This window comes from Bos indicus x Bos taurus, chromosome X (genome assembly GCF_003369695.1).
Source record: "Bos indicus x Bos taurus breed Angus x Brahman F1 hybrid chromosome X, Bos_hybrid_MaternalHap_v2.0, whole genome shotgun sequence".
Classification (NCBI taxonomy): Eukaryota; Metazoa; Chordata; class Mammalia; order Artiodactyla; family Bovidae; genus Bos; species Bos indicus x Bos taurus.
In genome coordinates, this window is record NC_040105.1 from 91,028,217 (window position 1) to 91,041,312 (window position 13,096).

Consider the following 13,096-nt stretch of genomic DNA (forward strand, 5'->3'; position numbering starts at 1 on the left):
CTTCCCAGGTGGCACAGTGGTAAAGAATCTGCTTCCCACTGCAGATGTGGATTTGATCCCAAGGTCAGGAAGATCCCTTGTAGAAGGGAATGGCAACCCACTCCAGTATTCTTTTCTGGGAAATCCCATGGACAGAGGAACCTGGTGGGCTGCAGTCCATGGGGCTCCCAAAGAGTTGGATATGACTGAACAACTGAGCACACACCATAGAGGTGAGGTGCCATTCTCATTATCCTGAAGGGTACATAGTATCAACAGGATTTTTTTAGCTGCACCAAAGGCATATCCTAGCTTTATTAGAGGGCCCACACTGCAGTAAACATGAAAACACAAAATCTCATCAGTTTAATAATAATAATAATAAACACCCAAAATGGAAAACTGGGAGCAGAAAAGAGGCCCCTGGGCCAGGGGCACAGGGAGCCCAGTTCATGGCACCAGGCCTGGCCGCAGGCTGCCCCCCACCCCCATTGCTGTTGCTATGAGGTTGGGGGAGGGGACCAGCAATTGTCCTGTGGGAGCCACTGTTCACCTGGGTCGAGTACCCTTACTTCTTCTGGGGTGTGCTCAGCTTCTTCATGCCCCAGACCTTGTCCAGCAGGCCAGAGATGAGGGCCTCAGTGGGTTTGTAAGTCAACCAGCAGCTCCTTGACCCTGGTAGCCCACGTATCATTGCTCTCCATGTCCAGTTCATCCACATTGATTTCTAGCTCTGGAATCTTCTCTTCCTGGGGTAGGGGTTAGGGAGGAGGGAGAAACAAGGGCCTGGCAGTCTTTGAGCTGCTCCTGGATCCACTTCTCCAGGTTGAGACGCTTCTGTAGCTCCTTGCAGTCATACTTGACCATGACCTTCCCTTGGTGCCTCACTGGGCCTTCACCTGCAGTGACTTATGCCTGCATTACTGGATCCCTTTTGGGCTTCCCTGGTGGCTCAGATAGTAAAAAATCTGCCTGCAGTGTGGGAGACCTGGGTTCAATACCTGGATTCAATCCCTGGGTTGGGAAGATCCCCTGGAGGAGGTAATGGCAATCCATTCCAGTATTCTTGCCTGAAGAATTCCCCCATGGACAGAGGAGCCTGGCAAGCTACAATCCATGGGGTCTCAAAGAATCAGACACAACTGAGGGACTAAGCACCTGGATATTGGCCTCTCATTTATTCAGTCATTTATATCAGTATGGATTCATGGATATTTATTTTATACTTTGGATTATAACATAATACCATGTTATTTATTTTGTTGCTCAAATTTTTCCAGCTCTGGATGTTGGGAACTCTTAAAGCTTGGCTCCAGCATCCCTTTGATCTACTCCTATCCTTTTGTGTTTTGAGCACTTTATTTTGGGCACTACATGATGCTCCAGCCCTAGAATCAGCATTTCTCCAAGGAGCATTTTAAAAGCTTCTTGTGATTCTAATGCAGAATTAAGTATGGGAATCACTGATATTGAGGGTCAGCCATATTCTTCTGTAAATCTCCTAATGCCATGAGCAGACCAGTCCTATCTTGTATGTTCAAAAAATGTAGTCATCTTTGATTCATTCCTCCTCCTTTTCCACGTTCAGTCTTTTCACAAAAGCTGTTTTCTCCTTATCAGAAACAAAAGCAGCATTTTTGAAACTTTGGTGTAGCTGGGATCTAGTTAAAATGGCAGACTCTAATTTGGTGGGTCTGTGATAGGAGCCCAAGCTTCTGTCTTTCTAGCAAGTATTTAGGTGATATGAATGCTGCTGATCAATGAATTACATTTTGAGTAGCTAGCATCAGAACAAAGTTCAGACAACTTAGGACATCTCAAGAACCTCCACGGTTGGCCTAACTCCAGTCTACTTTCCAGCTTCACCATCTATGCAGTTTTTCATTTACCTATACTCAAAACAACCAGTCTACTCAGCATCTGTAGTACTCACGTTCTGATGTGGTCCCCAAAGACCATGGTGTGTCACTCCTTTGTGTAATTCCCTTCCCTTAGGTGTGAGCTGGACCTCTTGAGTGATTAGGTTATAAAAGACTGTGACTTCTATCTTGCTTGTGCTCTCTCTTGTCCTCTTGGTTGCTCACTCTGATGAAGCAAGCTGCCATGCTGTAACATGTCAGCAGAGAGGCCCCTCATGGCAAGGAACCAAGGGACTGAGGCCTTGATAGAACAGCCCATGAGAAACTGAATCCTGCCAACAATCATGAATGAGCTAGGAAATGGATCCTTCCCAGTAGAACACTGAGATGATGGCAGCCTTGTGAGAGACCCTAAGCTCAGGGCACCCATCTAAGTCATGACCAGATTCCTGACCCACAGAAACTGTCAGATAATAAATGTGTATCATTTTAAGCTGCTAAATCTTGGGGTTATGTTGTTATGCAGCAATAGACAACTAATACATTACTTATGAAATATACAATGAAATGATTTCCTGTTGCATCCTTGTTATCCTGCAAAGGAAAACTCAGCTGCTGCTTCCTCATCTGTGTATTAAGCAATAGGATGCCTACTATATGCTAGGCACTGTGTTAAGCATAAGGGATAAGTGGAAAATAAGCAGACACAGTCTCTGCCCTCACACAGCTTGCATTATTTTGCTTTGGTTTTCAGTTTCACAAAAGATGGAACCAAGATGTATTTCATTAAAGGGAAAGCTATTTTTTAATGCCAATAAAGTAGGAAGGAAGTAGTCTAAAGGAGCTTTAGCCTGTATGACATTCTTCATTTTGCAGCATTTACTTGTCTTCCCCACTATCCTTCATTCTTACATCCCCATGGTTCCTTACACATGTGCAAAGAACTTTGCTAATTTAATACTAATAGCTTTGTTAATCTGAGCTTAATGGAGATTGCAAATCAAATAGAGTTAGTTACAAAATCCAAATTCCTGTTTATAGCTAGAATAAATTCATTAGCTTATAAATTTAGAGTTTCTAAATACTTGCAAAGGAAGAATATTCACTCACATGATGTTAAGCAACATAAACCAAATATAAGGAGTATATATTATATCTATGGTGTAAAAAATACAGGTGAAACTAATCTGTGTTGCTAGACTCAGGATAGTGGCTACCTTTATGGGTCTAGGGTGCCTCTAATGACTAGATGGGTATCCGAGGAGGCCTTCTGATATACTGGTAATGTTATATTTATCGATACAGCTGATGGTTAGTTAGCCTTTTCAGTTTGTAAAAATTCAATGAGCTGTACACTAATGTGCAATGTTTTGTAGGTATGTTATACTACAATAAAATGCTTCAAAATTAGTTTTTAAGTCACTAGGAGATTACCAGAGTCAAAATATTGTAAGGACATTGTACAGACTAGAAATTAAATTTGAATTTTAAGGATAACAATTTTAAAAAGAGGCTATAACTTACAAGTCTGTAAAGGGAAAAAATGGAGTAAAGAACTTGAATTCAGAAAAAAGCAAGAGAAAATGTAGAGAAAGTAGTACAAATGGAAAGTTTTCAAAGTTTTAGCAAATTAAAGCAACTAATTCTAAAAGACAAATGATTGCTTGACTAGGATTTTATTTTTAAAAAGCCAAATGCTCTTTACAAGAGACATGTCCCATAAAGGTTGAAGGTCAAACAATGGGGAGAGATATATCAGGCAAATACTAATCAAAAGAAAGGTGGTATAGCTGTATTAACATCAAACAAAATAGATCTGAGGTCAAATATCATTATGCCAAAGAAAGAAGATGGTCATTAAGTAATGATAAAAGTTTCAAGTCACCATGCTGCTGCTGCTGCGTCGCTTCAGTCGTGTCCGACTCTGTGCGACCCCATAGACGGCAGCCCACCAGGCTCCCCCGTCCCTGAGATTCTCCAGGCAAGAACATTGGAGTGGGTTGCCATTTCCTTCTTCAATGCATGAAAGTGAAAAGTGAAAGTGAAGTCACTCAGTCGTGTCTGACTTTTAGCGACCCCATGGACTGCAGCCTACCAGGCTCCTCCATCCATGGGATTTTCCAGGCAAGACTACTGGAGTGGGGTGCCATTGCCTTCTCCATCAAGTCACCATAAGAATACAGAAATTCTAAAAAAAAAAAAAAAAAGAATACAGAAATTCTAAATCTGAATACACCTAACAACAAAGGTTCAAAATTTATAGAACTACAAGGAGATATTGACAAGTTCATATTATAGTGGGCATTTTAAATATTTTTTTCTCTGTATTTCTTAGGTCAGGCAGATAAAAATTCAGTAAATATAGATTTGAACAACACAATTATCAAGATTAATCTTAATGGAATATATACAATTCAACATTCAAAAAACTAAGATCATGGCATCTGGTCCCATCACTTCTGGCAAATAGATGGGGAAAAAATTGAAACAGTTACAGACTTTTTCTTGGGCTCCAGAATCACTGTGGATGGTGACTGCAGCCATGAAATTTAAAGTAGTTACTTCTAGGAAGAAAAGCTATGACCAAACTAGACAGCATATTAAAAAGCGTATCACTTTGCCAACAAACATCCATATACTCAAAGCTATTTTTTTTTCCAGTAGTCATGTACAGATATGAGAGCTGGACCATAAAGAACACTGAGCACCTAAGAATTGATGCTTTCAAACCGTGGTGTTGGAGAAGACTCTTGAGAGTTCCTTGAACCACAAGGAAATCAAACCAGTTAATCCTAAAGGAAATCAACCCTGAATATTCATTGGAAGGACTGATGCTGAAGCTCCAAAATTTCGGCCACCTAATGTGAAGAGCTGACTCATTGGAAAAGACCCTGCTGCTGGGAAAGATTGAAACCAGGAGGAGAAGGGTATGACAGAGGATGAGATAATTGGATGGCATCACTGACTCGATGGTCATGAATTTGGGCAAACTCCGGGAGATAGTGAAGGACAGGGAAGCCTGGTGTGCTGCAATCCACAGGGTCACAAAGAACTGGACATGACTGGGCAACTGAGAACAACATACATAGAACACCATGCCAAATTACTACAGAATTTTCAGCAAGCTGACACAGCATTTTTATGAAATTTGACTACATCCCAGGCCTTACAACTCATCTGAACAAATTTTTTAAAAAATCTTCTTCTGACCATTTCCTCTGACCATAATGTAGATAAATTAGAAATTTCACAAGAGATGATTAGAAAAAGTCCATATTTTTGGAAGTTGAAAATGTACTTCTAAGCAACTAGTGTCAATGAAGAAATTCTGAAATTAAAAGATGTGTCTGAATGGAATGTAATACTATGCCTCAAAACTCACAGTATGCAGCTAAATATTATTCATGGGAAATTTACAGCTTTAAATGCTCATTAAAAAAGAAGAAAGGCTTAAAATTAATTCATTAAGTGTATAAGGTAATAATTCAGAGACAGAACAACCAAATAAAACTAAAGAGAATAGAAGACAAGTAATAATAAGAACAGCAAAAATGAATGAACTAGAAAACAAAGATGCACTAGATAGAATCATCATTGACATCATCCTCGAATCCTTTCTTTAACTCACAATCTACACTCAATCTATCAGCAAACCTGTTGGCTCTATCTGCAAAATTTGTCCAGAATCTGACCGTGTCTTGTGACTAGCACTGCTATCACTGAGGTCTAAGCTGTCATCACATTGCTTGCCTTTAGACTGTGATGCAGGTCTGATACCTGTGAAAACTGAGGGGGAAGAAAAGAGAACTAGAGATGAAAATCCTCAGATTGCAGTGCAGCTCAAAAAAATCTCAGCCAGCTGAATGGGGTGCTCTGCAAAGATTACTGATGTGCACAGATAGTCCTGTGCTGGCCAGAAATGTCAAGCCTTTGTAAGACTACCATGCTCAGTCATAAGCTGAGATCTGCCTGAGAAGGTCATGACCTCAGCTTAAAAATAGCAGGCCCTAAAGTAAACTGCAGGTAGAAGTTGCTGGATAGTTGCATACTTGGAGGCCGATTGTCTCCCAGTGGACACTTTCATGGCTACTACAGAATTCATTCTTCATTGGTGTTGTTGAGATGAGACTCAGGACATAGTACAGGGTTCAACAAAGTGTGGGCCAAATCCAGCCTGCTGCATGGTTTATAAATAAAGTTTTATTGGAACATAGCCATAACTATTCATTTATTTCTTGTCCATAACTACCTTCACATTACAATGACTGAGATAAGTAGTCAAACAATAGAAGTTATATTGCTTTGTTATTGTTGTTCAGCCACTAAGTTGTGTCTGACTCTTTGCAACCCCATGGGCTGCACCTCGCCAGGCTCTCTTGTCCTTCACTCTCCCAGAGTTTACTCAAACTCATGTCCATGGAGTCAGTGATGCCATCCAACCATCTCATCCTCTGTCACCCCCTTCTCCTCCTGCCTCTCAATCTTTCCCAGCATCAGGGCCTTTTCCAATGAGTCAGTTCTTCCCATCAGGTGGCCAAAGTATTGGAGATTCAGCTTCACCATCAGTCCCTCCAGTGAATATTCAGGGTTAATTTCCTTTAGGATTGACTGATTTGCTCTCCCTGCAGTCCAAGGAACTCTAAAGAGTCTTCTCTAGCACCATAATTCAAAAGCATCACTTTTTTGGCACTCAGCCTTCATTATGGTCCAACTCTCTCATCCATGCATGACTGCTGGAAAAACCATAGCTTTGACTATACAGACCTTTGTCAGCAAAGTGGTGTCTCTGCTTTTTAATTTGCTGTCTAGGTTTGTCATAGCTTTCCTTCCAAGGTGCAAGCGTCTTTTAATTTCAAGGCTGCAGTCACCATCCACAGTGATTTTGGAGCCCAAGAAAATAAAATCTGTCACTGCTTCCACTTTTTCCCCTTTCATGCCATGAAGTGGTGGGACTGGATGCCATGATCTTAATTTTTTGAATGTTGAGTTTTAAGCCACTTTTTTACTCTCCTCTTTCACCCTCATCAAGAGGCTCTTTAGTTCCTCTTCACTTTCTGCCATAAGGGTGTTATCATCTGTGTATCTGAGGTTATTGATGTTTCCCCCAGCAATCTTGATTCCAGCTTGTGATTCATCCAGCCCAGCATTTTGCATGATGTACTCTGCACAGAAATTAAATAAGCAGTGTGACAATATATACATACAATATCCATGACAATATACAGCCTTGTGGGCTTCCCAGGTGGCGCTAGTCATAAAGAACCCATCTGCCAGTGCAGGAGACATAAGAGACCTGGGTTCGATCCCTGGGTCAGGAAGATCCTCTAGAGGAGGGCATGGCAACCCACTCGAGTATTCTTGCCTGGAGAGTCCCATGGACAGAGGAGCCTGGTGGGCTATAGTCCATAGGGTCACAAAGAATCAGACAGGACTGAGTGACTAACACATACACATACAGCATTGTCATATTCCTTTCCCAATTTGGAACCAGTCAGTTGTTCCATGTCTGGTTCTAACTGTTGCTCTTGATCTGCAAACAGGTTTCTCAGGAGACAGGTAAGCTGGCCTGGTAGAATTGTTATTGTGTAATTATTCTCAGTGACATTGCTTAAGTTCCTGGTTTATAGAAAGGATAAGATAAGCATGAGAGAGGTCAGGTAGTTATCTGTTCTAAGCTGTGTTCTCCCACAGGGATTTACTTGAGAAACAAGTACACTTGTAGAAAATGACTGGATTTTGCTCTAGTTTGTTCTTTTAGGATAAACTCTTTTAAACTCTGTTTTCATTTCTTCCTACTGAATAACCAGATGAGTTTTTCTCACTGCTCTTTAAATCACTTACACCCTCACCCTGGTATCTATGGCTTTGCTACCTGCTTTTCCTGTTGCCTCCTGTTTTTCCTGTTGCCTCCATACCTTCCCATTCCTCCAATGACAGCACTCAATGCTTCCTAAGCTGGCCCCTGGGCCATGAGCTGGCTGATCCCTTCTGATCCTCCTCCCAGAAAACTCGTCTCATAGATCCTTATAGTCTAATCTCTTCACCTGGAAAGTTGGTTTCCCTTCTGATCCATGGGCTTCCCTTGTAGCACCAACACTTACTTACTTACTCTGATCCATGGCCACACCCTTTAAGACCTGACTGTATATTCCTATCTTTCAAATGTCTCACTTACATACTCAACAAATATTTTTTGAGTGGCTACTCACTGGGGATTCTGAACTGAGAGATAGTCGAGGCCTGCTTTCTTTCCTGAAGTTTACATTCTAGTGCTTGGGCTTCCCAGGTGGTGCTAGTGGTAAAGAACCCGCCTGCAAATGCAGGAGACGTAAGAGATGCAGGGTGATCCCTGGATCAGAAAGATCCCCTGGAGGAGGGCATGACAACCTACTTCAGTATTCTTGCCTGGAGAATCCCATGGACAGAGAAGCCTGGTGGGCTACAGTTCATAGGGTTGCAAAGAGTCAGACATGACTGAAGTGATTTAGCACACACGTACACTCATTCTAGCTCAGGGGTTGGGGAGAGGGAGAGAGAGAGAGAAAGGAGGAATGAAGGGAGGAAGAAAGAAAGGAAGAGAGGGAGAAAGAGAAGGAGGGAGAGAAGGAAAAAGGAAATAGGATAATTTCAGGTACATACAAGCACTGTGAAGAAGATGAAATCAGGTGATGTGATGGAAAGTGACTGGCGAGTGGGTCACTTAAGACTAGGGGAGACTGAGGCAGAGACATTTAAGCTTTGTCCTGAAAGACAAGATTAGGAGGCAGTCATGCATTTTTGGCAAAGCAACCCACTAGGGAAAAGAGACAGCACAGAGCACAGGACTGTGTACCAAATAGGTGCTTTGCAGATTCCTGTTGAACACTTAAGAATGGCTGCCTATTACCTTTGCTTTTCAAGTTCAAATGTGATGACTCTTTCTTCAGGCAAAATGGTCCATGATATAAAAAAAAAAAAAACAAAAAAACAACTTATTCCCACAGAAGCAGTGTAATTGACCACACTAGACCTAACTTAATACCCACATATATGAGAGAAGGGAGAACCACTAAGGCCATCAAAGAGATCCAGCCAGCCACTTCCACTGGATTTGCTAACTAAGCCTTGTGGCCTTGCCAAGGTCCAGCTGGACTCCTGGAGTCACTGTCATATGCACAGCACACTTTGTAGGAGCATGCACTTCCTAGAAACCAGATGTTCTTTAGGCCAAGGTTTCAGGCTAAACAAGAAAGCTACCTGGCAGCACTCAGTGATTCGCGAAGAGGGTTGTTTCCAAAGAGCAAAATAGAAAATTAGTCTCTTTATGGGTTAACTGCAAACACAATACATCAGCAGAATTGCTAAAATACTTCTTAATCTCTTCTCTCTGGGTCTCCACCTCTCAGTAGCTCCCTCTCCTTTCTACCAGTCTGCCGCATGATTGAAATTCTATTGTAGGACATTCTTGCATTTAAGATTTATTTCCTAGAATCCTGTTAAAAAGCTTAAAGCCCTAGTAAGGGGACTATGCCATATCATTAGTTCCTTTTAGCATACATCTATAACTTGGTTAGTCAAATTGTCCTAAGTGTATATACAACCTGGAGATGGGACCAGGCTTCCCAGTAAGCTTTTGATGTAGAGTCAGAACAACCTACCACTGCCTAGGCTCTGCCTTTCATGGGTGAGGAGGAACAGAGGAGTAATAAGTGAAAAAGACTCAGGTGAAGTTTTCCTTTGACATTACCACCCTCTTTCTATATACAATCCTCCATGTTTTGATTACCCTTCCTTCCATCCCCTTGTTGTTGTTTAGTTGCTCAGTCATGTCCGACTCTTTTGCAATCACATGGACTGTAACCCACCAGGCTCCTCTGTCCATGGGATTTCCCAGGCAAGATTACTGGAATGGGTTGCTATTTCCTTCTCCAGGGGATCTTCCACACCCAGGGATCAAGCCTGCATCCCTTGCTTGGCTGGCAGATTCTTTAAGACTTCTGAGCCATCTGGCTCCACTCACCCCAATGGCATCATGAGAGTAGCAAATCCCACAGACACCAGGAGCCATTCTAGAACAAATAATTTCACAATTTATATGGAAACCAAAAAAAAAAAAACTCAGATAGCCAAAGCAATCTTGAGAAAGAAGAATGGAACTGGAGGAATCAACCTGCCTGACTTCAGACTACACTACACTACAAAGCTACAGTCATCAAGACAGTATGGTACTGGCACAAAGACAGAAATATAGACCAATGGAACAAAATAGAAAGCCCAGAGATGAATCCATGCACCTATGGACACCTTATCTTTGACAAAGGAGGCAAAAATACACAATGGAGAAAATACAATCTCTTTAACAAGTGGTGCTGGGAAAACTGGTCAACCACTTGTAAAAGAATGAAACTAGAACACTTTCTAACACCATACAAAAAATAAACTCAAAATGTATTAAAGATCTAAACATAAGACCAGAAACTATAAAACTCCTAGAGGAAACAAAGGCAAAACACTCTGCAAAAATCACAGCAACATCTTCTATGACCCACTTCCCAGAGTAATGGAAATAAAAGCAAAAATAAACAAATGGGACCTCATTAAACTTAAAAGCTCTTGCACAACAAAGGAAACTATAAGCATGCTGAAAAGACAGCCTTCAGAATGGGAAAAAATAATAGCAAATGAAGCAACTGACAAAGAATTAATCTGAAAAATATACAAGCAGCTCATGCAGCTCAATACCAGAAAAATAAATGACCCAATCAAAAAATGGGCCAATCAAAAAATGAGCCAAAGAACTAAACAGACATTTCTCCAAAGAAGACATACAGATGGCTAACAAACACATGAAAAATGCTCAACATCACTCATTATCAGAGAAATGCAAATCAAAACCACAATGAGGTACCATCTCACAGAGATGCTATCAAAAAGTCTAGAAACAATAAATGCTGGAGAGGGTGTGGAGAAAAGGGAACCCTCTTGCACTGTTGGTGGGAATGCAAACTAGTACAGGCCACTATGGAGAACAGTGTGGAGATTTCATAAAAACCTGGAGATAGAACTGCTATACGACCCACCAATCCCACTGCTGGGCATACACACCAAGAAAACCAGAATTGATAGAGACATGTGTACCCCAATGTTCATTGCAGCACTGTTTACAATAGCTAGGACATGGAAGCAACCTAGAAGTCCATCAGCAGATGAATGGATAAAAAAGCTGTGGTACATATACACAATGGGATATTACTCAGCTATTAAAAAGAATGCATTTGAGCCAGTGCTAATGAGGTGGATGAAACTGGAGCCTGTTATACAGAGTGAAGTAGGTCAGAATGGAAAACACCAATACAGTATATTAATGCACATATATATATATATATATATATATATATATATAGAATTTAGAAAGATGGTAACAACGACCCTATATGCGAGAAAGCAAAAGAGACACAGATATAAAGAAAAGACTTTTGGACTCTGTGGGAAAAGGCAAGGGTGGGATAATTTGAGAGAATAGCATTCAAACATGTATATTACCATAGGTGAAATAGATAACCAGTCCAAGTTCGATGCATGAAACAGGGCACTCAAAGCTGGTGCACTCGGACAACCCAGAGGGAGGAATGTGGAGGGAGGTAAGAGGTCGGGTTTGGGATGGGGAGACACAGTACACCCGTGGCTGATTCATGTCAATAAATGGCAAAAGCCACCACAATATTGTAAAGTAATTAGCCTCCAATTAAATAAATTAATTTAAAAACCAAACAAAAAAGATGCACCATCCTGCCTCCTATCATGGCTTGGGCACTGCCTAGCCCTCTGCTCATTCTGGTTTCTGCAGTTATTGCTGGGTCAGCTCCAGCTCCAGTTCTCTGTCAGTGGAAGAGCTCAGCTGGTGGTTGGCATGGTGAGGCACCCTGCCCTGCAACTTCCCTCTGCAAAAATGCAAAGTCCGCTTTTCACTTGATACAGCATATGCACAAGAGTTTGCTTTTTGGGGTAAAAGGAGTAAATTGAACACCTATGTTGAATTCTGAAAGATCTGGACACCTTTACAGGATGAGGAGATAGTTGACTGGGGGTCGTTTCCAGACCCTTGGGCTTCCAGGGAACCTGTGTGAACTCTTCTGTCCTCTGGAAGGGATGGAAGAGGTTCAGCCAATGTGTTTTATGACAGGGTTCTGGAGCCTCATCAGGACAGAAATTGGGCTCCTGGAGTGCCCCTCTCCCATAGCTAAGGACTGCAAAGTTGAAGTGAGTGTTCTTGGCTGGCATCATAGAAGGGGAAAAGAAGGCAAATGTCAGAGTATCAGATCTTCAAGGCAGCCTCTGGAGAGCAGGCCATGCTAATGCTTCATCATTCTGGCCCCAACATGTAGAGAAAAAAGTCTCCCACTTTTATTGTTGTTGTTTAGTCTCTAGGTCGTGTTGGACTCTTTTGCAACCCCATAAACTATAGCTCTCTGGGCTCCTCTGTCCATGGGATTTCCCAGGCAAGAATACCCGTGTGGGTTGCCATTTCCTTCTCCAGGGGATCTTCCCCACCCAGGGACTGAATCTGTGTCTTTTGTATTGGCACTGAGCCAATGAGCCACCAAGGAAGCCCAATGTGAATATGCAACTGTCAGTTGCTTAGAAAAAAAAAAAAAAATCAGAATCCCCAGGCTCTATTCCTTGGGATTGTGATCCAGCATATTTAAGTGGGACCTGCGATTCTATATTTTAACACTTTCTTCCAAGTGACTCTGATTTTTGTCTTCCTCATACCACACTGGGACTCATTGATTTAAGGTCATAGAGATGAATGGAAGGCAAATGAGACTGAGGATTTATACCTGAGTCTATGCATTTTGTTGAGGTTGCTACAAATCCTGGAATACAAATAAATTATCTATAACAAAATACATCACCTAGGCACTTGCTGGTCAGGTCAATGATTTCTAACAATTTAGCAACCATGTTTGAGGAAGAGCACCGGAAGTCACCTGGGCTTCCCAGGTGGTGCTAGTGGTAAAGAGCCTGCCTGCCCATGCAGGAGATGTGGGTTCAATCCCTGGGTTGGGAAGATCTCCTGGAGAAGGTCATGGCAATCCACTCCAGTATTCTTGCCTGGAGAATCCCATGGACAGATGAGCCTGGTAGGCTATAGTCCATAGGGTTGCAAAGAATTGGACACGGCTGAAGTGACTTAGCATGCATGTAAATACAAAAAGTCAGGAAAGTGAGACAAAATGGCTGCCACCAATCAACTGCACATGTGCAGTAAGGAAAAG

General features: G+C 41.8%; 1 pseudogene; it reads right to left on the reverse strand.

Moving 5' to 3' along the window:
• Window positions 1–547: 547 nt before the first annotated feature.
• On the reverse strand, window positions 548–12,782 carry LOC113888107 (annotated as a pseudogene).
• Window positions 12,783–13,096: the final 314 nt, after the last annotated feature.